This window comes from Pseudorca crassidens, chromosome 7 (genome assembly GCF_039906515.1).
Source record: "Pseudorca crassidens isolate mPseCra1 chromosome 7, mPseCra1.hap1, whole genome shotgun sequence".
Classification (NCBI taxonomy): Eukaryota; Metazoa; Chordata; class Mammalia; order Artiodactyla; family Delphinidae; genus Pseudorca; species Pseudorca crassidens.
This window is the reverse complement of record NC_090302.1, coordinates 37,759,057-37,785,687: the sequence shown is the minus strand read 5'-3', so window position 1 is coordinate 37,785,687 and position 26,631 is coordinate 37,759,057. Positions and strand designations below refer to the sequence as shown.

General features: G+C 41.3%; 1 pseudogene; it reads right to left on the bottom strand.

Moving 5' to 3' along the window:
• Window positions 1–26,631, bottom strand: part of LOC137228336 (ras and EF-hand domain-containing protein-like) — a 60,152-nt pseudogene that overhangs the window by 6,206 nt on the left and 27,315 nt on the right.

The window sequence follows — 26,631 nt, the reverse complement described above, 5'->3', positions numbered from 1 at the left end:
GTATTTGTTCTTCTCTTTCTTACTTCACTCTGTATGACAGACTGTAGGTCCATCCACCTCACTATAAATAACTCAATTTCTTTCTTTTTTAATGGCTGAGTAATATTCCATTGTATATATGTGCCACATCTTCTTCATCCATTCATCTGTCAATGGACATTTAGGTTGCTTCCATGTCCTGGCTATTGTAAATACTGCTGCAGTGAACACTGTGGTACATGTCTCTTTTTGAATTATGGTTTTCTCAGGGTATATGCCCAGTAGTGGGATTGCTGGGTCTTATGGTAGTTCTACTTTTAGTTTTTTAAGGAACCTCCATACAGTTCTCCATAGTGGCTGTATCAATTTACATTCCCACCAACAGCACGAGAGGGTTCCCTTTTCTCCACACCCCCTCCAGCATTTATTGTTTGTAGATTTTTTTGATGATGGCCATTCTGACTGGTGTGAGGTGATACTTCATTGTGGTTTTGATTTGCATTTCTCTAATGATTAATGATGTTGAGCATCCTTTCATGTGTTTGTTGGCAATCTGTATATCTTCTTTGGAGAAATGTCTATTTAGGTCTTCTGCCCATTTTTGGATTGGGCTGTTTGTTTTTGTCATATTGAGCTGCATGAGTTGCTTGTATATTTTTGAGATTAATCCTTTGTCAGTTGCTTCATTTGCAAATATTTTCTCCCATTCTGAGGGTTGTCTTTTCGTCTTGTTTATGGTTTCCTTTGCTGTGCAAAAGCTTTGAAGTTTCATTAGGTCCCATTTGTTTATTTTTGTTTTTATTTCCATTCCTCTAGGAGGTGGGTCAAAAAGGACCTTGCTGTGATTTATGTCATAGAGTGTTCTGCCTATGTTTTCCTCTAAGAGTTTGATAGTGTCTGGCCTTACATTTAGGTCTTTAATCCATTTGGAGTTTATTTTTGTGTATGGTGTGTAACACTTTTTTAAATGGTAGTTTTACCTGTAGAAACTATGCCGTTTTCACTTAAGACTTGGGTACTTTGACAAGCAAATCTGATGGCACAGTATAAAGCAAATTGAAGTCTTTACATGTTTGTTTATTTCTAATTTTCATATTTAACACATTGTTAACAGAACTCAGAGGACTCAAGCCAGGCCACAATACAATAACAACCATTTGAAAAACTCCTTGATAAGTGGTTCACAAGAAGTGACCTTGTTATCAAACGCTTCTGCACCCAGGTGTTTTGTGTTCCCAAAGAAACACAAACCTGAGTGGAAGCTACACTGTAAACAGGGTGGTGCCGGGCTGAGCCAACTCTCTGGCAGGAGCACACGGGAAGAGCACAAGCGGCCTCCAGCTCTCCTATCCTTGTAACATAGAGAATCGATTATAAAAAGAGAAATTCTGCAATCTGGGTGTGACGGTGGCACTTTGGAGTCATTTAACTGTAATATGACCCCACAAGACAATCCAGTGTTAAACAGTGATTATGTTATTCAGTGGAGTCCAGGCTGTTACATATAGAATCACAGACTGTCAGGACTGGAAGGGCCTGAGGGATCATTTTCTTCAGCACCCTCGCTGTACAGATTAGAAATGCCTAAAGGAAGACAGGGACTTAGTCGAGGCTCTTCAGCTGTTCGGGGTAGATTTAAGATCAGACTTTGAGCCTCCTGACACTACACTCCTCCAACGTGCTGGGCAGAAGCCAGCAGCCATGCGGAGGGCCTGACCTGCAGCATCCTTTCCTGCTCATCCAGGACAGCAATGCAGCACCCCCTGCCTGAAGCTAAGGTAGCACCGAGCCCCTTACTGCACTAAAGTTAAGATTCTTATAAAACCAGAGTCTCACAAAGGATCCGGAAAAGAACTACACGCCTAAAGTTATGTTTTTGCTTTGTCAGCGATTAAAGTGCCATTGGCCTGGATTTTGTTGATACACGTTTTTTTTCTCTATTTTTTTTTTTTTGGATATTTAATCCCTTTAGACCAGCAAAGAATCATCTTTTCATTTGTGGCCGAAAACTAGGCAGAAGAAATAAATCTAACAGAAAACATTCTTATTTCCTAAGAATGCTGCAACGATTAAAGTACAGTTAAATCCAAGGTCTTCAGTGATGCAATTTTCATTCTAATCCACATCCCACAATATTATTTATTGTTAACACCATTGACTTAGCTTAATAATTACCTGGGTAATAATTTAAACAAAGTGCTTCCAACCGGCATGATATACAATTTGCTTTGTTGAGTTTTTTTTCCCTTTACCTTGGAAAATGTCATAATAGACAGCTATATTCATAATAGTCTCCTGTGTTTAAAATCTGGTTCCTGGAAGTGATTCATACCCGTCAACTATTAGCTTTGTGGTGACATTTTGCAGAAACATCAACAACACCTCGGATACATCTCCTTTGTTTGTCAGTAAAGGTATTTTGCCAAAGTTCACAGTGAAGAAATTTGGGAAGATGGCGGAAGAGTAAGACGCGGAGATCACCTTCCTCCCCACAAATACACCAGAAATACATCTACACGTGGAACAACTCCTACAGAACACCTACTGAAGGCTGGCATAAGACCTCAGACCTCCCAAAAGGCAAGAAACTCCCCACGTACCTGGGTAGGGCAAAAGAAAAAACAGAGACAAAAGAATAGGGACGGCACCTGCACCAGTGGGAGGGAGCTGTGAAGGAGGAAAAGTTTCCACACTCTAGGAAGCCCCTTCGCGGGCGGAGACTGCGGGAGGCGGAGGGGGGAGCTTCGAGGCTGCGGAGGAGAGCACAGCAACGGGTGCGGAGGGCAAAGCGGGGAGATTCCCGCACAGAGGATCGGTGCCAACCGGCACTCACCAGCCCGAGAGGCTTGTCTGCTCACCCGCCGGGGCGGGCGGGGCTGCGAGCTGAGGCCGGAGCGCAGGGAGAGGACTGGGGTTGGCGGCTTGAACATAGCCTGAAGGGGTTAGTGCACCACAGCTAGCCGGGAGGGAGTCCGGGGAAAAGCCTGCACCTGCAGAAGAGGCAGGAGACTTTTCCTTCCCTCTCTGTTTCCTGGGGCGTGAGGAGAGGGGTTTAAGAACGCTGCTTAAAGGAACTCCAGAGACGGGCGCGAGCCGCGGCTGAAAGCACGGACCCCAGAGACGGGCGCGAGCCGCGGCTGAAAGCGCGGAATCCAGAGACGGGCGCAAGCCGCGGCTAAAAGCGCGGACCCCAGAGGCGGGCGGGAGACGTTAAGGCTGCTGCTGCCGCCACCGAGGGGCCTGTGTGCGAGCACAGGTCACTCTCCACACCCCTCTTCCGCGGAGCCTGTGCAGCCCGCCACTGCCGGGTTCCCGGGATCCAGGGACAACTTCCCCGGGAGAGCGCACAGCGCGCCTCAGGCTGGTGCAAAGTCACGCCGGCCTTTGCCACCGCAGGCCCGCCCCGCACTCTGTGCCCCTCCGTCCCCGCCGGCCTGAGTGCGCCAGAGCCCCCGAATCAGCGGCTCTTTTAACCCCATCCTGTCTGAGCAAAAAACAGACGCCCTCCAGCGATCTACACGCAGTGGCAGGGCCAAATCCAAAGCTTAGCCCTGGGAGCTGTGAGAACAAAGAAGAGAAAGGGAAATCTCTCCCAGCAGCCTCAGAAGCAGCGGATTAAAGCCCCACAATCAACTTGATGTACCTGCATCTGTGGAATACATGAATAGACAACCAATCATCCCAAATTAAGGAAGTGGACTTTAGGAGCAAGATCTATGATTTTTTCCCCTTTCCTCTTTTTGTGAATGTGTATGTGTATGCTTCTGTGTGAGACCTTGTCTGTATAGTCTTGCTTCCACCATTTGTCCTAGGGTTCTATCCGTCCATGTTTTTTTTTAATTTTTTTTCTTAATAATTAATTTTAATAACCTTATTATACTTTACCTTCGTTCTTTCTTTCCTTCCGTCCTTCCTTCCCTCCTTTAGACAACGAATCATCCCAAATTGAGGAGGTGGTCTCTGACAGCAAGATTTAGGATTTTTCCCCATTTACCTCTTTTAGTGAGGGTGTATGTGTATGCTTCTGTGTAAGATTTTGTCGGTATAGCTTTGCTTCCAACATTTGTCCTAAGGTTCTTTCCGTCCCTTTTTTTTTTTTTTTCTAAATAAGAAGTTTTTAATTCAATAACTTTATTATACTTTATTTTATTTTTACTGTATCTTCTTTCTTTCTGTCTTTTTTCCTTCTTTCCCTCCTTCCTTCCTTCCTCCCTCCCTCCCTCCTTTCTTTCCTTCTTGCCTTCTTTCCTTCTTTGCTTCTTTCTTTCTTTCTTCCTTCCTTCCTACCCTCCTTTCCTTCTTTCTTTCCTCATACTTCTACTAATTCCCTCTACTTTTTCTCCCTTTTATCCTGAGCCTGTGGATGAAAAGCTTTTGGTGCTCCAGCCAGGAGGCAGGGCTCTGCCTCTGAGGTAGGACAGCCAACTTCAGGACACTGATCAACAAGAGACCTCCCAGCTCCACATAATATCAAACGGCGAAAATCTCCCAGAGAACTCCATCTTAACACCAACACCCAGCTTCACTCAACGACCAGCAAGCCACAGTGCTGGAAAACCTATGCCAAACAACTAGCAAAACAGGAACACAACCCCACCCATTAGCAGAGAGGCTGCCTAAAATCATAATAAGGCCACAGACACCCGCAAACACACCACCAGACGTGAACCTGCCCACTAGAGAGACAAGATCCAGCCTCATCCACCACAACACAGGCACTAGCCCCCTCCACCAGGAAGCCTACACAACCCACTGAACCAACCTTAGCCACTGGAGACAGACATCAAAAACAGGAGGAACTACAAACCTGCAGCCTGCAAAAAGGAGACCCCAAACACAGTAAGATAAGCAAAATGAGAAGACAGAAAAACACACAGCAGATAAAGGAGCAAGATAAAAATGCACCAGACCTAACAAATGAAGAGGAAATAGGCAGTCTACCTGAAAGAGAATTCAGAATAATGATAGTAAGGTTGATCCGAAATCTTGGAGATAGAATGGACAATAGATTGGACAAAATGCAAGAATCAGTTAACAAGGACCTAGAAGAACTAAAGATGAAAGAAGCAACGATGAACAACACAATAAATGAAATTAAAAGTACTCTAGATGGGATCAATAGCAGAATAACTGAGGCAGAAGAACGGATAAGTGACCTGGAAGATAAAATAGTGGAAATAACTACTGCAGAGCAGAATAAAGAAAAAAGAATGAAAAGAACTGAGGACAGTCTCAGAGACCTCTGGGACAACATTAAACGCACCAACATTCGAATTATAGGGGTTCCAGAAGAAGAAGAGAAAAAGAAAGGGACTGAGAAAATATTTGAAGAGATTATAGTTGAAAACTTCCCTAATATGGGAAAGGAAATAGTTAATCAAGTCCAGGAAGCACAGAGAGTCCCATACAAGATAAATACAAGGAGAAATACGCCAAGACACATATTAATCAAACTGTCAAAAATTAAATACAAAGAAAGCATATTAAAAGCAGCAAGGGAAAAACAACAAATAACACATAAGGGAATCCCCATAAGGTTAACAGCTGATCTCTCAGCAGAAACCCTACAAGCCAGAAGGGAGTGGCAGGACATACTGAAAGTGATGAAGGAGAAAAACATGCAGCCAAGACTACTCTACCCAGCAAGGATCTCATTCAGATTTGATGGAGAAATTAAAACCTTTACAGACAAGCAAAAGCTGAGAGAGTTCAGCACCACCAAACCAGCTTTACAACAAATGCTAAAGGATCTTCTCTAGGCAAGAAACACAAGAGAAGGAAAAGACCTACAACAACGAACCCAAAACAATTTAGAAAATGGGAATAGGAACATACATATCGATAATTACCTTAAATGTAAATGGACTAAATGCTCCCACCAAAAGACACAGATTAGCTGAATGGATACAAAAACAAGACCCTTATATATGCTGTCTACAAGAGACCCACTTCAGACCTAGAGACACATACAGACTGAAAGTAAGGGGATGGAAAAAGATATTCCATGCAAATGGAAGCCAAAAGAAAGCTGGAGTAGCAATTCTCATATCAGACAAAATAGACTTTAAAATAAGGACTATTAAAAGAGACAAAGAAGGACACTACATAATGATCAAGGGATCAATCCAAGAAGAAGATATAACAATTGTAAATATTTATGCACCCAACATAGGAGCACCTCAATACATAAGGCAAATACTAACAGCCATAAAAGGGGAAATCGACAGTAACACATTCATAGTAGGGGACTTAAACACCCCACTTTCACCCATGGACAGATCATCCAAAATGAAAATAAATAAGGAAACACAAGCTTTAAATGATACATTAAACAAGATGGACTTAATTGATATTTATAGGACACTCCATCCAAAAACAACAGAATACACATTTTTCTCAAGTGCTCATGGAACATTCTCCAGGATAGATCATATCTTAGGTCACAAATCAAGCCTTGGTAAATTTAAGAAAATTGAAATTGTATCAAGTATCTTTTCTGACCACAACGCCATGAGACTACATATCAATTACAGGAAAAGATCTGTAAAAAATACAAACACATGGAGGCTAAACAATACACTACTTAATAATGAAGAGATCACTGAAGAAATCAAAGAGGAAATCAAAAAATACCTAGAAACAAATGACAATGGAGACACAACGACCCAAAACCTGTGGGATGCAGCAAAAGCAGTTCTAAGGGGGAAGTTTATAGCAATACAAGCCCACCTTAAGAAGCAGGAAACATCTCGAATAAACAACCTAACCTTGCACCTCAAGCAATTAGAGAAAGAAGAACAAAAAAACCCCAAAGCTAGCAGAAGGAAAGAAATCATAAAAATCAGATCAGAAATAAATGAAAAAGAAATGAAGGAAACAATAGCAAAGATCAATAAAACTAAAAGCTGGTTCTTTGAGAAGATAAACAAAATAGATAAACCACTAGCCGGACTCATCAAGAAAAAAAGGGAGAAGACTCAAATCAATAGAATTAGAAATGCAAAAGGAGAGGTAACAACTGACACTGCAGAGATAAAAGAGATCATGAGAGATTACTACAAGCAACTCTATGCCAATAAAATGGACAATCTGGAAGAAATGGACAAATTCTTAGAAATGCACAACCTGCCAAGACTGAATCAGGAAGAAATAGAAAATATGAACAGACCAATCACAAGCACTGAAATTGAAACTGTGATTAAAAATCTTCCAACAAAGAAAAGCCCAGGACCAGATGGCTTCACAGGCGAATTCTATCAAACATTTAGAGAAGAGCTAACACCTATCCTTCTCAAACTCTTCCAAAATATAGCAGAGGGAGGACCACTCCCTAACTCCTTTTACGAGGCCACCATCACCTTGATACCAAAACCAGACAAGGATGTCACAAAGAAAGAAAACTACAGGCCAATATCACTGATGAACATAGATGCAAAAATCCTCAACAAAATACTAGCAAACAGAATCCAACAGCACATTAAAAGGATCATACACTATGATCAAGTGGGGTTTATTCCAGGAATGCAAGGATTCTTCAATATACGCAAATCTATCAACGTGATAAACCATATTAACAAATTGAAGGAGAAAAACCATATGATCATCTCAATAGATGCAGAGAAAGCTTTTGACAAAATTCAACACCCATTTATGATAAAAACCCTGCAGAAAGTAGGCATAGAGGGAACTTTCCTCAACATAATAAAGGCCATATATGACAAGCCCACAGCAAACATCATCCTCAATGGTGAAAAACTGAAAGCATTTCCACTAAGATCAGGAACAAGACAAGGTTGCCCACTCTCACCACTCTTATTCAACATTGTTTTGGAAGTTTTAGCCACAGCAATCAGAGAAGAAAAGGAAATAAAAGGAATCCAAATCGGAAAAGAAGAAGTAAAGCTGTCACTGTTTGCAGATGACATGATCCTATACATAGAGAACCCTAAAGATGCTACCAGAAAACTACTAGAGCTAATCAATGAATTTGGTAAAGTGGCAGGATACAAAATTAACGCACAGAAATCTCTGGCATTCCTATATACTAATGATGAAAAATCTGAAAGTGAAATCAAGAAAACACTCCCATTTACCATTGCAACAAAAAGAATAAAATATCTAGGAATAAACCTACCTAAGGAGACAAAAGACCTGTATGCAGAAAATTATAAGACACTGATGAAAGAAATTAAAGATGACATAAATAGATGGAGAGATATACCATGTTCTTGGATTGGAAGAATCAACATTGTGAAAATGACTCTACTACCCAAAGCAATCTATAGATTCAATGCCATCCCTATCAAACTACCACTGGCATTTTTCACAGAACTAGAACAAAAAATTTCACAATTTGTATGGAAACACAAAAGACCCCGAATAGCCAAAGCAATCTTGAGAACGAAAGAAGGAACTGGAGGAATCAGGCTCCCTGACTTCAGACTATACTACAAAGCTACAGTCATCAAGACGGTATGGTACTGGCACAAAAACAGAAAGATAGATCAATGGAACAGGATAGAAAGCCCAGAGATAAACCCATGCACATATGGACACCTTATCTTTGATAAAGGTGGCAGTAATGTACAATGGAGAAAGGACAGCCTCTTCAATAAGTGGTGCTGGGAAAACTGGACAGGTACATGTAAAAGTATGAGATTAGATCACTCCCTAACACCATACACAAAAATAAGCTCAAAATGGATTAAAGAACTAAATGTAAGGCCAGAAACTATCAAACTCTTAGCGGAAAACATAGGCAGAACACTCTATGACATAAATCAAAGCAAGATCCTTTCTGACCCACCTCCTAGAGTAATGGAAATAAAAACAAAAATAAACAAATGGGACCTAATGAAACTTCAAAGCTTTTGCACAGCAAAGGAAACCATAAACAAGACCAAAAGACAACCCTCAGAATGGGAGAAAATATTTGCAAATGAAGCAACCGACAAAGGATTAATCTCCAAAATTTACAAGCAGCTCATGCAGCTCAATAACAAGAAAACAAACAACCCAATCCAAAAATGGGCAGAAGACCTAAATAGACATTTCTCCAAAGAAGATATACAGACTGCCAACAAACACATGAAAGAATGCTCAACATCATTAATCATTAGAGAAATGCAAATCAAAACTACAATGAGATATCATCTCACACCAGTCAGAATGGCCATCATCAAAAAATCTAGAAACAATAAATGCTGGAGAGGGTGTGGAGAAAAGGGAACACTCTTGCACTGCTGGTGGGAATGTGAATTGGTTCAGCCACTATGGAGAACAGTATGGAGGTTCCTTAAAAAACTACAAATAGAACTACCATATGACCCAGCAATCCCACTACTGGGCATATACCCTGAGAAAAGCAAAATTCAAAAAGAGTCATGTACCAAAATGTTCATTGCAGCTCTATTTACAATAGCCCGGAGATGGAAACAACCTAAGTGCCCGTCATCGGATGAATGGATAAAGAAGATGTGGCACATATATACAATGGAATATTACTCAGCCATAAAAAGAAACGAAATTGAGCTATTTGTAATGAGGTGGATAGACCTAGAGTCTGTCATACAGAGTGAAGTAAGTCAGAAAGAAAAAGACAAATACCGTATGCTAACACATATATATGGAATTTAAGAAAAAAATGTCATGAAGAACCTAGGGGTAAAGCAGGAATAAAGACGCAGACCTCTTAGAGAACGGACTTGAGGTTATGGGGAGGGGGAAGGGTGAGCTGTGACAGGGCGAGAGAGAGTCATGGGCATATACACACTAACAAACGCAGTAAGGTAGATAGCTAGTGGGAAGCAGCCGCATGGCACAGGGATATTGGCTCGGTGCTTTGTGACAGCCTGGAGGGGTGGGATGGGGAGGGTGGGAGGGAGGGAGACGCAACAGGGAAGACATATGGGAACATATGTTTATGTATGACTGATTCACTTTGTTATAAAGCAGAAACTAACACACCATTGTAAAGCAATTATACCCCAATAAAGATGTTAAAAAAAAAAAAAAAAAAGTTCACAGTGAACAAGCATCATTACCAGTTTTTATAAAAACCATGTTTGTTTCTCCAACCACTACTGAAAGACAAGACAGTGTTTTCCAATGTAGATTCATGTTATGGTCAAGAAATCTGGCACACACAACAGCTAAGTGAAAATTCAATCCTGCATCCAGTTTTCGAAATGTAAGGCAAAACTTTACCAGGAGAGATGGAGAACAGCTTCCACTATATTCGAACCATCTTTGGCATTTGTTTTACAAAGTAACGCCCCATAGGTCTGTAAAAAATATAAATACACCATTAAATGAAGGCTTTAATTAGGTTTCCTGGAATGTTAACTTTTAAAACCAATAAAATAAAATAAAAATACTCCCCTTTTGAGTATGCTAAAACTAATAGCTAAGAAATTGAATTCAAAGTTTCAGTACTTTAAAAAAAACAGGTTTGAGCCTAGTTATTCCAGGAACAACTCCTAGTCAGAGGATTTTTATTTTGCATCCCCCAAAAAAAAAACCCCGTAATACAAAATTTCATGTTTTAAGGTTCTTATTTCCAAGAGTCACACGTGCTACCAAGCGTTCTCTATCAAATAATTTGAGAGAGAGAAAAATGATAGCTTAAGGTAACCACTCAGGAATTAAATGTCCATCTAAAGTATGTCATGAATTGGGAGGTTGGGATTGATATATATACATTAATATGTATAAAATGGATAAATAAGAACCTGCTGTATAAAAAATAAATAAATAAATAAAGTATGTCTCCTTTTGGCCAGAAGCTAACACACATTCCCCTTCACCCTATCATCTCTTCCTATCAAGATTCAACAGCCTCTCTGTCACTAAAACCTATGGACGTTTTCTAGTCCTCTATTTTTCAACCCCCCAGTGGTTATGCATATAATCATCGATCATACCACTCTCCTTCTTCAAACCCTTTAATGCTTTCCCCCATCCCTCTCAAGTAATACTGAAATGCTTACCTGGCCAACAAGGCTTAGCTTGTATGTGGCCCCAGCCAACCCCCCAGTTTTACCTGTCACCACTCTCCCTCACTCACAACGCTCAAGTTACCCTGGCCGTCCCTCTATTTCCCCAATGCTCCAAACTCCCTCCCACCTCAGGACATATGCATCTACTGTTCCCACTACTAAGTCATCCCCTACCCCACTAACCCCCTTCACCAGGCTGACTTTTACCTACCTTCTAGATTTTTAGGTAATCCTCCCTTGAAGTTAAGTGTTTTCTAACTCTGAAAAGTCGATATTAGGTTTTCCTATTATAAAACCTCTTGACATATGTATTTTCCCAGTATAGCACTTGCCACAGCTGTAATTGACCAAGTTATTTTTGTGTGTCTTTGTCTAACAAGCTGGAGACAATTTCCCTTAGGAAAGGAGAACTGTGTGTGCTGTGGGGCTGGGTGTGGGCGACACAGACCTGTGTGGGATACGGGCAGGATGTGATGGGTGCTCCGGAGCAGAGAGAAAGGGAAGAACCGAACAACAGGCAAAGACTACTGTGAAACCTTTACCCGTGAGCCCCCAAATCCACAGAAAAGCTTAAAAGAAAAAAACATGAATGTATTTCTAGTAGAAATGGGTAGTGTTGCTACCTGGCACAGCCAGGATGTTATGGGGTGAAATAGAGACTGCCTTTGAGGATGCAGAAGGGTGGAGGTCAAGAGATGCATAATAAGGAAGCAAACCTTGGGAAATCTGAGAAATCGTGAAGAGGGAATAAAACTGGCCCGCAGCCAGGAATTCTGAAATCTCTAGAGGGACACATGGATTACATGAGTTTAATATCTCTCTGCCCCAGACAGTAAACTACGTGAGGGCAAGGACAGTCTGCTTTGTTCTCTACCCTTTGCTCAGCTCACAACGGAGTGCTTTTCACATGGTGGATACAGTTAAATATGTGTTGAATCAATCTCTTCTGTATTTCATCGCCTAGTTTTGATGTTTATCATATTTGGTTCAAAGTTCTAAAATTTAAAACAAGTAATAATTCCAACTTAAAATAGTGAGGTTGGGACTTCCCTGGTGGTCCAGTGGCTAAGACTCCGAGCTCCCAATGCAGGGGGTCCAGGTTCAATCCCTGGTCAGGGAACTAGATCCCACATGCCACAACTAAGAGTTTGCAAGTCGCAACTAAAGACCCCACATGCCACAACTAAAAGATCCTGCACGCCGCAACTAAAGATCCCGTGTGCCACGACGAACACGTGAGGCAGCCAAATAAATAAATAAATAATATTTTTTTAAGATAGTGAGCTTGAAACTTCTTTTTAAAGTTAACATGTATATGCTACAGAGCAGTCCTTTCATGGTACTGACGACAGACAGCAACGATAGCAACATCAGGTGAGACTGTTATGGTAAGAACCTCTTATTTAACCCAAGGAGCATCTGGTTCCTTGTTTGGGTAAGACAAGGCACAAGAGGGCCATGCAGCCTTCTGATACAATGATAATAACGAGAGAATAAACATTACCCACAATAACAATCTGGACAGAAACAGGGTCCAACCACTATACAAATGCATAACCAAAAATAATTTTACACTATTCCAACTGAATACAAACGTTACAGAAAAGAACAAGTCTTCCAATTCCCTTCACCCCTTCACCCAGGTGACACACAGCACCACCTGCTGCCCGTTGGCACAGGGACCCTCTGGAACCAAACCCATGTTTTCAAAATAGGACACCCATTCTTTTCCTTTTACCCACATTCCAGGACTAGAGAAGGGTTCCAGGAGCTGGGGAAGAGTGAGGAGGAAGACGGGATAATTTTGCCTCCTCTTTGTCACTGACACTCAGTGGGGGAAAACGATCACTGATGCTTTTACCTCTCTAAGGGATTTAATTCTTGGTGCAGTTACTAACAGTTATGGGGCAGACAGGCATGGGGGCGGGGGCGCTGGGAGTTCTGCCTGTATAAGGACAGAAGACCCATCAAACTGAGTGGAGGTCCGTCAAACAACCTCTTCAGCTAAGGTTGACAAAAGTGGAAGACCCCTTCCAGCGTGGACCCACTCTCACTCTTACCATTTTCTCCAAGGTACCCTGGGACGTGTTTTTGTCCCTCAGCTTTAGCAGCGTCATGAAGATCACCCTTGTTTCCTACCAACACGATAGGAGTGCTCTCATGGGCTGCAGCCTACCACGAAGAAAAGGAAAAATTGTGCACACGTCACACATTGGACAAGTTATGAGGATGATGACAACAAGAACTACCATTTCCAAATGCCCCTTAAGTGCCACGTGATGTATACACAAGATCTTCAAACCTCAAACTATCTCTAAAAGGAGCCAAACTTTCTCCCATTGCCAGGTGAGAAAACTGAAATTCAGAGAGGTTAAATAAGACCTTGGAAGGACCAAGGCCAGGGTGGTCCAAACTGATTCCATCACCCTTGCCACTATATAAACCAATAAAACTCAAGAGGCGTGACCACAAAACTCTACTCGGCTGTGGTGCCCACATAATTTTCCACAACTTTCACTCCAAACAGTGGTGATTACAAATCAACTTCATTACCTCAGGTATAAAACGCACAAGAATTCCCTCAGCTACAATGGGACAAAAATGGAGTCTGGGGCTTCCCTGGTGGCGCAGTGGTTGAGAGTCCGCCTGCCAATGCAGGGGACACGGATTCGTGCCCCGGTCCGGGAGGATCCCACATGCCGCGGAGCGGCTGGGCCTGTGAGCCATGGCCGCTGAGCCTGCGCGTCCGGAGCCTGTGCTCCGCAACGGGAGAGGCCACAACAGTGAGAGGCCCGCGTACCGCAAAAAAAAAAAAAAAAAAATGGAGTCTGAAAGTTCCACACTCACTGCTCTCTGGTTTATAGCAAAAGCAAAATACAAGGGCCCTAAAAGTCAACATTTTTCTTGAGAGGAGTCACTGAGCGATCACTCAACGTAACAGACTCTTAAGATTAATGCCCCCAAATCAGCACAGCACGCTGTCACACAGCCCCGACACTCACAGGGGAGCTGGCGAGCGCAGCGGAAGGGCTGAGAGGCAGGGTTAAGCTTGAGACCCCACCAATCCCACCACGTGGCCGCTCACTGGCTGCGTGAAGTCAGGCAAGTCTGTTCCTGGTTCTGCCTCACCTTCCCTATCTGTAAAATGAAGGGATCAGCAAGGGCACATCCCCTTTCAGCAGGCGGGATGAGAAGGGAGGACAAGCAGACAACCCTTGCTCTGGATCCTGAACAAGAGAGACAGCAGCCCTGACTGAGACGTGGGGAATGACCCTTTGCGGTGCCTAAAGACATCCAGGTGTTCATCCACTTCGGTGTCACACCTGATACAGCATCAGGAAATGAGCCTCAGGAACAAGGAATCTGTATTCGACTTCCTTTCTTTTCAGACCATGTTCCTCCAACTGAATGTACCAGAGTGAAGTAAAAGCGAAAGGGAGAAGGAAATGAAAGGCTTTCCCTAAAACTGGACACCCCACTCATTAAGGTGTTAAGTAATTGCGTTCGGTGGGGAACTGCTCAGGATCCAAGGGGGCATCACGTGGAAGCCATGAATCAAATATTTGCTTAAGGGCTTCCCTGGTGACACAGTGGTTGAGAATCTGCCTGCCAATGCAGGGGACACGGGTTCGAGCCCTGGTCTGGGAGGATCCCACATGCCGCGGAGCAACTGGGCCTGTGAACCATAACTACTGAGCCTGCGCGTCTGAAGCCTGTAATACGCAACAAGAGAGGCCGCGATAGTGAGAGGCCCGCGCACCGCGATGGGGAGTGGCCCCCGCTCATCGCAACTAGAGAAAGCCCTCGCACAGAAACGAAGACCCAACGCAGCCATAAATAAATAAATAAATTTTAAAAATTAAAAAAAAAGGACTACTTTAAAAAAAAATATATATATATATATATATATATATATTTGCTTAAGTAAGCCAAGGGTCTGAGCGTCTAAATGACTTCCCAAAGTCATACAGGAACATACTGGCACCTCCTTCAAGTCCTGACTCAAATATCACCTTCTGGTGTGGCTACCCTGACCACACTACCTGCAGCCCCCTGCCTCACCGTAAGGCCCGTTATCCAGCTCTCTTTTTGTTTTCATAACATTTATCACTTTCTATCATTCTACTTATTTTATTTAAGTTTGTTGTGTGTTATGCCTCCCCCACTGGAGCACAAGCTCCATAAGGGTAGGGCTCTGTTTTATTAATGGATATATTGCAAGCACGAGTCCAGTACACACACAAAGCAGGTATTTCAGAAATATTTTTGAATGTGTAAAAGAGATCAATATTGTTTGAATATTGTAAATATTCAAACAATAAATGATTTATGACAGGTAAGTAAATGGTCTTCATTTTTTATAAGATTTTGTAACCCAGTGATTTTCAATCGAAGTGTATTAATTATTCATTCAGAGGGTCCATTCACCACTGACATTCTACTGCTTCTCAACCCTCTGGCTTATCCCAACGATCTCACCATTAGTTTCTACCCATATTTATAGTGGTCATATAAATCATCCCAATACAATTTCCTCAAATTAGAAAAGGTAAGCCATGGCAAAGGTTCACTGTGATAAGTGAAAAGTCAAACGCCAAGTGGCATCTAATTTTTTCTACATAACAAATTCAAGAATTCATCTTGAATACAGTTTTCTTCCTTTTTAGACCATATGAAAGGTAATACGAATAGCTAAAAAGGTCACTTAGCATATGTAGGTGCGTATTTAGCAAATTATGGCCATGGGGCCCCTGGCACAGGCCACAGCTGGTCACTAAGGGCTATTTCAACCCTGTGGCCGACCCTGCCTTTTGTGCCTCCTTTCCTTGAATATAATCCAAAGTCTTAAAATGAAGACCAAATCCAACAGTTCCAACAATAAAATGTTTTGCTACAGATCTTAAATATCTGTAGGTATGAGTGAGCTGGGATTATCCATTCTCACCGGATTCTCCGAACTCACTGGTCTATCCCAGGGAGGTCATCTGTTCCCTTGAGTAGATGCCTCTCCTCTACACACTAACTACCCTGGAGATCCTTTCTTGACATCAAAAGATTTTTTTTCTTAATTTGCTGCACACTCTGGTGCTTAATCAAAGGAGCAAACGATGTTGAATCAGGAGGTCCCATTTCCCCTTCTACTCCTAACCCCTAAATAACCAAAAACCAGTGTCATACACTTTCTATGCCTTAGGTTTCTCATAAAAAGTGAGAATAACATTACATTTCTTACTTCCTTTCTCAGATATGTTACAGAGATGAATATAACATGTGGGAAATTTTGTGAAATAAAATACTATATAAATGTCAACACGCTTTCATTGTGTTTATAATAATTTTAAGTCGTGATATTTCAGTTGAACAAAATGCATGTTTATTTATCATTGTCTAAGTCTTACTGCAATTTCAACCAGTCATTTCTTAAATCACTTCTCTAGTTAGAAAGAAAACACTCATTCTGGTGATTTACAGGGTATGAAATAGGCCCAACTGAAGAATCTAGAGGCTAACCTGAGATCAGACAGCAATCAGTTCTCTGTTCAGCCACCACTGCACTTAAAGCCTGTTAAAATTATAGATAATAGACTTACTCGAAAAATTGTATTAGCCACCAGTTTTGTTTTGTTTTTCTCCGGGAGAGCATGCTAAACCATGGCTTGAACTGTAGTGTCACGGTTATTAATGACTGTTGGTAGCACACTAACCGTGGTCAAAATCATTTCCTACTTTAAAAAGTATTTACCATGAAACCAAAGGATATGAAAGCTCCCCAGATGAAAGACACCATCTTACTGGAGCAAAACAAAGCACAGACAGTTACCACACATGTTTAAAATACCAACTGGTTATTTCAGTGGTACTTTGAGATACGTAAATCACCCAAATCACTACCAGAAAGAATAAGGTCGAGAACACAGGTCTCTATGCTATAGAATTTGGACCTGGCACAAGCTCACACCCAGGTGGTATCTCACCTATGCCTCTAGCACACATGGAGGCCCTATTATACCTCCAATCACACTACACACCCAGCCCCATCACCCCCTTGTTTGTGAGAGCTGCTGCTCCTTCTTGGGCTGCCTGAATTTTCATTCACTGCCCATGGGGTTCTGATTTTATCTATAAGAAAACACAGAAGTTATCTTTTTTCCCCAGAAGCTCACTTGAGTAGTGTCCTTGGCTCAGTGGGAACTTGCCCAGCTACCAAGGAAGAGACCAGTACTGCCAGATGCCACTGGGAACCCCACATCTCACATCCAGTTCTTCCTGATGGCCTGGATCAGTGGCTTCTAATCAAGTTCGTTTTGACAAAGAAGAGAAAGTGCATTTTCCAAGACAGCCTGTGACTCTCCTGTGTAACTCTTTTGTTTCTCTGTTTTCACTTCTTACCTCAACCGTACCTTCCCATTCTCGTACATTGAGAAAGCTTTTCTCACATGTAACATCATACAGCAGCAAAACACCATCTGCTCTTCTGAAGTAAGACTTAAGCAATACTTCTGAATCTGGAAGAGAGAAAAGCAGATAAGTAACAGTTCTAATCAGTCAGTCAGTTTGGGGCTGCCTCATTCTTCAACTCTTTGATGCTCACTTTCTTCGCATCTTCTAAAATAACCCCCAATTGAGAAGAATCTAATAGCAGCCTATTACTGTGAAATAGCCATCCCCGAGGCCTAGAATGACTTGGTGAATGGTAACAACATAAGAATCTGGGTTGCTGATTTAGAAAAGCAAATCATTTTCTCCACCAAACAATCCCAAGAATGTCTACAAGCCTCAGAGCATAGCTTGAGAGCATAAGTTCTAAAAATTTCAGCCTCAGCAGCAAGCTACCAGATCCCATGTGGAGGTACAGAGAAGGATGGAAGAAGAGGCACATCAGAGAAAAATTATTTTGGGGGTGGTGGGTAGGGAATACTGTGCGTGGGTGGGAGAAGAACTACCCATGTGCAACACCACAGGGCACACACACAGGGTACGGGGTGCTCACCAGAGGAAGAGCACACCTCCACCCACATGTCCTAACTCTAAACCAGGTGCAGCACTTTACAGGACCTTAAATAGGGCCATGTCAACCATACATATTTTTTAAATGGCTTGTCTGTGCAAAACTCAGCAGAATTCAAAGCATTATGGAAAGCACTTGCCTCTCCTGCCCAGCCGTATCCCAGTGCTGCAGGGCTGTTAGCTCTCCATCTACGACGAGAGTTTTCAATTGAAAATCAACTTCTGAAAAAAATATGAGGACATGGAGAACATGATGTAAATAATTCCATTGGTTTTTACTTTCAAGCCTTATTTGGATGAGACAAGGGCCAGTAAGCCAAAGTTCAGTGAGGTAGAAAGAAATGAATCTGGCCTTCAAGAGGAGTAACCTTCACAAATTAATTATAAGTCAGACCACAGACATGTGCACAGATGCACATCTGCAGGTTGGCTGACTTGGGGAAGGATTTGATCTATAGACAAAAGGAAAATCTATGTTCTATTTGCCCATGTAATTAGATGGACTCAGTTATATCTGTGTGTGTGCATGCACATAAATGTCTATGTATATATGTATATATGCAGGTATACTCTGTGTATGTATACAGGGTACGCTCTCTAGCAACCGAACCAAATATTGTGGTATTTTTATGAATCAAACTGAAGTGAACTTTCAAATTTGTTATCTTGAAGAGTATAACAGAGAACCACAAATTTACAAAGACACCCACTGTGTAAACCCCCCAAGTGGTAAACCGGGCCCAGATGTAAAACTGGGTTCCAGAAGTAAACCCTCAGATGTAAACCCCCCCAGTCGTAAACATGGGGCCCAGATGTAAACCTGGGTGGAAGCCATAACCTGCTCAGACGCCAGCCGAACTCCCCGATGCTGCGCGCAGGAGCAGAGAAGGCGAGCGCCCAACGTCCCACATGACTCACACCCGAGCCCGGACCTCAGGCAACTGCAACTGACCTGGAAGCCCCTGACAGGAGGCCACCCCTCAGGTGTCTCCAGGACCCGAGGAGAGGAGCCCCCGACAGGATGCCCGGCCTTCAGGCAACTCCGTGACAGGATGGCTGACCGAGCCGTGCAGCTGACAGGGTCTTGGTGCTCCGGCCGGGTGTCAGGGCTGTGCCTCTGAGGTGGGACAGCCGAGTTCAGGACATTGGTCCAACAGGGACCTCCTGGCTCCACGTAACATCAAACGGCAAAAGGTCTCCCAGAGATCTCCAATTCAAAGCTAAGACCCAGGTCCACTCAAAGACCAGCAAGCTCCAGTGCTGGAAACCTTATGCCAAACAAGTAGCAAGGCAGAAACACAACCCCACCCATTAGCAGAGAGGCTCCATAAAATCACAATAAGGTCACAGACACCCCAAAACACAACACCGGATGCGGTCCTGCCCACTGGAAAGACAAGATCCAGCCTCATCCACTAGAACACAGACACTAGTCTCCTCCACAAGGAGGCCTACACAACCCACTGAAACAACCTTAGCCACTGGGGGCAGACAACAAAAACAACGGGAACTGCAAACCTGCAGCCTGCGAAAAGGAGACCCCAAACACAGTAAGTTAAGCAAAATGAGAAGACAGAGAAACACACAGCAGATGACGGAGCAAGGTAAACACCCACCATACCAAACAAATGAAGAGGAAATAGGCAGTCTACCTGCAGAAGAATTCAGAGTACTGACAGTAAAGATGACCCCAAATCTCAGAAATAGAATGGAAAAAAAACAAGAAACATCTAACAAAGACCTAGAAGAACTAAAGAGCAAACAAACAATGATGAACAACACAATAAATAAATTAAAAACTCTCTAGAAGGAATCAATAGCAGAATAACTGAGGCAGAAGAATGGATAAGTGACCTGGAAGATACAATAGTGGAAATAACTACCAGAGAGCAGAAAGAAGAAAAAAGAATGAAAAGAATTCAGGATAGTCTCAGAGACCTCTGCGACAACATTAAATGCACCAACATTCAAATTATAGGGGTCCCAGAAGAACAAGAGAAAAAGAAAGGGGATGAGAAAATATTTGAAGAGATTATACTTGAAAACTTCCCTAATACAGGAAAGGAAATAGACAATCAAGTCGAGGAAGCACAGAGAGTTCCATACAGGATAAATCCAAGGAGAAACACTCCAAGACACATATCAATCAAACTATCAAAAATTAAATACACACAAATAAATATTAAAAGCAGCAGGGGAAAAGCAACAAATAACATACAAGGAAATCCCCATAAGGGGATTTCAGCAGAAACTCTGCAAGCCAGAAGGGAGTGGCAGGAAATATTTAAAGTGATGAAAGAGAAAAACCTACAACCAAGATTACTCTACCCAGCAAGGATCTCATTCAGATTCGACAGAGAAATTAAAAACTTTACAGACAAGCAAAGACTAAGAGAATTCAGCACCACCAAACCAGCTTTACAACAAGTACTAAAGCAACTTCTAGGCAGGAAACACAAGAGAAGGAAAAGACCTACAATAAAAAACCCAAAACAATTAATAAAATGGTAAAAGGAACATACATATCAATAATTACCTTAAATGTAAATGGATTAAATGCTCCAACCAAAAGACACAGGCTTGCTGAATGGATACAAAAACAAGACCCATATATATGCTGTCTACAAGAGACCCACTTCAGACCTAGGGACACATACAGACTGAAAGTGACAAGATGGAAAAAGATATTCCATGCAAATGGAAATCAAAAGAAAGCTGGAGTATCAATTCTCATATCAGACAAAATAGACTTTAAAATAAAGACTATTACAAGAGACAGAGAAGGACACTCCATAATGATCAAGGGATCAATCCAAGAAAAAGATATAACAATTGTAAATATTTATGCACCCAACATAGGAGCACCTCAATACATAAGGCAAATACTAACAGCCATAAAAGAGGAAATCGACAGTAACACATTCATAGTAGGGGACTTTAACACCCCACTTTCACCCATGGACAGATCAATCAAAATGAAAATAAATAAGGAAACACAAGCTTTAAATGATACATTAAACAAGATGGACTTAATTGATATTTATAGGACATTCCATCCAAAAACAACAGAATACACTTTCTTCTCAAGTGCTCATAGAACACACTCCAGGATAGATCATGTCTTGGGCACAAATCAAGCCTTGGTAAATTTAAGAAAATTGAAATTGTATCAAGTATCTCTTCTGACCACAACACTATGAAACTAGATATCAATTACAGGGAAAAATCTGTAAAAAATACAAACAGATGGAGGCTAAACAATACATTACTAAATAACCAAGAGATCACTGAAGAAATCAAGAAGAAATCAAAAAATACCTAGAAACAAATTACAATGTAAACACAATGACCCAAAAACTATGGGATGCAGCAAAAGCAGTTCTAAAGGGAGGTTTACAGTGATGCAATCTTACCTCAGGAAACAAGAAACAGCTCAAACAAACAACCTAACCTTACACCTAAAGCAATTAGAGAAAGAAGAACAAAAATTCCGCAAAGTTATCAGAAGGAAAGAAATCACAAATGATGAATTGGGAGATTGGGATTGACATATATATACTAATATGTAAAAAATGGATAACTAATAAGAACCTCCTGTATAAAAATATAAATTAAATAAAATTCAAAAATTCAAAAAAAAATAGAAATGAAAAAGGAGAAGTAACAAGTCACACTGCAGAAATACAAAGGACCATGAGAGATTACTACAAGCAACTTTATGCCAATAAAATGGACAACCTGGAAGAAATGGACAAATTCTTAGAAAAGCACAACCTTCTGAGACTGAACCAGGAAGAAATAGAAAATATAAACAGACCAATCACAAGCACCGAAATTGAAACTGTGATTAAAAATCTTCCAACAAACAAAAGCCCAGGACCAGATGGCTTCACAGGTGAAGTCTATCAAACATTTAGAGAAGAGCTAACACCTATACTTCTCAAACTCTTCCAAAATATAGCAGAGGGAGGAACACTCCCAAACTCATTCTTTGAGGCCACCATCGCCCTGATACCAAAACCAGACAAAGATGTCACAAAGAAAGAAAACTACAGGCCAATATTACTGATGAACACAGATGCAAAATCCTCAACAAAATACTAGCAAACAGAATCTAACAGCACAATAAAAGTATCATACACATGAACAAGTGGGGTTTATCCCAGGAATGCAAGGATTCTTCAATATATGCAAATCAATCAATGTGATAAACCATGTTAACAAATTGAAGGAGAAAAACCATATGATCGTCTCAATAGATGCAGAAAAAGCTTTCGACAAAATTCAACACCCATTTATGATAAAAACTCTCCAGAAAGTAGGCATAGAGAGAACTTACCTCAGCATAATAAAGGCCATATATGGCAAACCCACAGCCAACATCATTCTCAGTGGTGAAAAACTGAAACCATTTCCTCTAAGATCGGGAATAAGACAAGGTTGTCTACTCTCACCACTATTATTCAACATAGTTTTGGAATCTTTAGCCACAGCAATCAGAGAAGAAAAAGAAATAAAAGGAATCCAAATCAGAAAAGAAGAAGTAAAGCTGTCACTGTTTGCAGATGACATGATACAACACATAGAGAATCCTAAAGATGCTATATCAGAAAACTACTAGAGCTAATCAGTGAATTTGGTAAAGTAGCAGGATACAAAATTAATGCACAGAAATCTCTGGCATTCCTATACACTAATGATGAAAAATCTGAAAGAGGAATTAAGGAACACTCCCATTTACCACTGCAACAAAAAGAATAAAATACCTAGGAATAAACCTACATAAGGAGACAAAAGACCTGTATGCAGAAAACTGTAAGAAACTGATGAAAGAAATTAAAGATGATACAAACAGATGGAGAGATATACCATACTCTTGGATTGGAAGAATCAACATTGTGAAAATGACTATACCACCCAAAGCCACCTACAGATGCAATGCAATCTCTATCAAACTACTAATGGCATATTTCACAGAACTAGAAAAAATTTCACAATCTGTATGGAAACACAAAAGACCCCAAATAGCCAAAGCAATCTTGAGAAAGAAAAACACAGCTGGAGAAATCCTGCTCCTGGACTTCAGACTATACTACAAAGCTACAGTAATCAAGACAGTATGATACTGGCACAAAAACAGAAATACAGATCAATGGAACAGGATAGAAAGCCCAGAGATAAACCCACACACATATGGTCGCCTTATTTTTATAAAGGAGGCAAGAATATACAATGGAGAAAAGACAGCCTCTCCAATAAGTAGTGCTGGGAAAACTGGACAGTTACATGTAAAAGAATGAAACTAGAATGCTCCCTAACACCATACACAAAAATAAACTCAAAATGGATTAAAGACCTAAATGTAAGGCCAGACACTATAAAACTCTTAGAAAAAAACAAGGCAGAACACTCTATGACATAAATCACAGCAAGATCCTTTTTGACCCACCTCTTAGAGAAATGGAAATAAAAACAAAAAAAAAACAAATGGGACCTAATGAAACTTCAAAGCTTTTGCACAGCAAAGGAAACCATAAACAAGACAAAAAGACAACCCACAGAATGGGAGAAAATATTTGCAAATGAAACAACTGACAAAGGATTAATCTCCAAAATTTACAAGGAACTCATGCAGCTCAATATGACAAAAACAAACAGCCCAATCCAAAAATGGGCAGAAGAACTAGACATATCTCTAAAGAAAATATACAGATTGCCAATAAACACATGAAAGGATGCTCAACATCACTAATCATCAGAGAAATACAGATCAAAACTACAATGAGGTATCACCTCATACCGGTGAGAATGGCCATCATCAAAAAATCTAGAGACAATAAATGCTAGAGAGGGTGTGGAGAAAAGGGAATCCTCTTGCACTGTTGGTGGGAATGTAAATTGATACAGCCACTATGGAGAACTGTATGGAGGTTCCTTAAAAAACTAAAAGTAGAACTACCATATGACCCAACAATTCCACTACTGGGCATATATCCTGAGAAATCCATAATTGAAAAAGAGTCGCATACCACAATGTTCATTGCAGCTCTATTTACAATAGCCAGGATATGGAAGTAACCTAAGTGTCATCAACAGATGAATGGATAAAGAAGATGTGGCACATATATACAATGGAATATTACCCAGTCATAAAAAGAAACGAAATTGAGTTATTTGTAGTGAGGTGGATGGACCCCGGGTCTGTCATACAGAGTGAAGTAAGTCAGAAAGAGGAAAAACAAATACCGTATGGTAACACATATATATGGAATATAAAAAAGAAAAAAAATGGTTCTGAAGAACCTAGGGGCAGGAGAGGAATAAAGACGCAGACGTAGAGAATGGACTTGAGGACATGGGGAGTGGGAAGGGTAAACTGGGATGAAGAAATTGGCATGGACATATATACACCACCAAATGTAAAATAGATAGCTAGTGGGAAGCAGCAGCATAGCACAGGGAGATCAGCTCGGTGCTTTGTGACCACCTAGAGGGGTGGGTTAGGGAGGGTGGGAGGGAGACACTAGAGGGAGGAGATATGGGGATATATGTATATGTATAGCTGATTCACTTTGTTATAAAGCAGAAACTCACACACCATTGTAAAGCAATTATACTCCATAAAGATGTTAAAAAAAAAAAAAAGACACCCCTTGTGAAGAGGGTAGTCAATCTGTTCTAACGTTTCTGGTTATCAAAATAAGAACTCTTTAGAAGAAGAAAAATAAATTATAATTTGCATATTTTCAAGTCCTTTTTCTGATTATTATGCAAATTTGAGAAACCATGACACTACCTTTTCCTTGTTCTGAGAGGTATTATTCATATATTCTGTTGTGAAGGAGGGGAGGGAACATACACCCAGCCATGATTTTGAACATAATGGCAAAAAGGCCATCAGTAAGATCACTTTATCAACATCCAATGACACCTGATCAGAAAGGCTTTCCCTGGGCACCCTGTGTAAAAGTGCACCTCTCCCAAACCTCATTCTTTCAATTTGCTTTTCATCCATTTCCTTCCTTTGGATGTAAGTTCCTTTCAGGCTGGGACTTCGTCGATTTTGTTTACTGCGTGCCAGTACTCCTACAACAGTATGTGACTCACAGCAGGACTCAGGAAATGCTTGCTGCATAAATGAATCTGTCATTTCTGGCTCTAAACTTGGTTTGGTTGATTTCGCTGGGTAAGTAAATACCTAAGTCCTTTGTTAGTCTTCCTTTCCCAAATTTAGGCCTTAGCCAAAACAGAGGAGGACTATAGACAAGGACAAACACACACACCTACCTATATATATATGTATTGTACAGAGAGAGAGAAAGGGAGAGATCCATGTATCTGTGTATGTAATTCCTAGAGAAAACAGAATCAAGCTAAAGAAGGTCTTTTTCCCATTATCCACTGACAAAGGAACCTTACCCAGGGTGTCACCTGTACTCCCTCAAAATTCATCCTTGCAAAGTCTCATGAGGAAACTTGGCTTCCCCACTGCAGCATCCCCGGCCAGCACAATCTTGTAAGGCTTCTGCAAGCCGTAGGATTTATGGTTACCATCCACCATGTCCATCTAGGGAAAGAAAGCCACAGTGGATGACAAAGGTAGTGCCAGCTTTCTTCCTAGTAAGTTAGATGGCACAAAAATGAAGTGTTCATGAATAAAAGTGCCCCCAAAGCCACCTGCCTGTGGTGAAAGGGCCGAGATGGGCTTTCTTGAGGAGCTACTAACAACGTGGCCTTCACTAGCAGACCCCTCGGGCTTCTAATCCAGGATAGAAGCCACACCTTCTGAGCCACCTTCATCCCTTATATCAGGAACCTGTTTTTTTATTAAAAAGTCAGCCATTATAAAGCAAAGTCTTTCGTTACACATATACATCATTAAGTAAAAAGAAGAAAAATATGCACCTGAATCTACGTCAACGCTGTTATGGAACAAAGTGGCCTCAAAAGGAAACCTGTGAGAGTTTTCCCTAACTTAGTAGAGAAAAACATTCTCCTGTGTTTCACATGTATGACCTTTAAAACAATGCCCATGACAGATAAAGGTCAAATAGGGTGATATATGTATTTCTACTGAAGATCAGGCCTAGGAGAGCAGTGATTTCGGGGCTCACATCTGTGTCTGAAGTATCACCCCCAAAGCTCTCCTGCAAGCTCTGCAACCTTCAGAATCTCCTCTGCTGCTTGTACTCCACCTCCGAGTCATACTCGGAATCTTTCAGGGTAGACAAGCTGTTCTCGGGCAGGCTGTCAACATCACAATTCACCCTCCGCATGGGATCACAAAGGGCCAGTGAGCTGCAGTCCTCACCCGTGTAGGGAGAGTGGGATGACCGGGTGACAAAGGAGAGGACCGCTACCTAAGGGCTGGCGATACTCAAGATGACACAGCAGTGGAATCAGACAGCAATAGAATCAAGAAGACCGATAATCTCATTCTTCCCAAGAGCCACAATGTATTCCACGATTAAGCATCAGGGGAAATAAAATCCTCAGAGCAATATCGTTCATTCTATGCAACAATCAATTAAGATAAAAACATTTAAATCAAACGTTTAATAAATGAAGCTATCTTCTAAAAATCACCATCTTTATTTCCTGATACAAAAAGAATTAGAATGCCCAGGATGCAAATGCAATCTCAAGT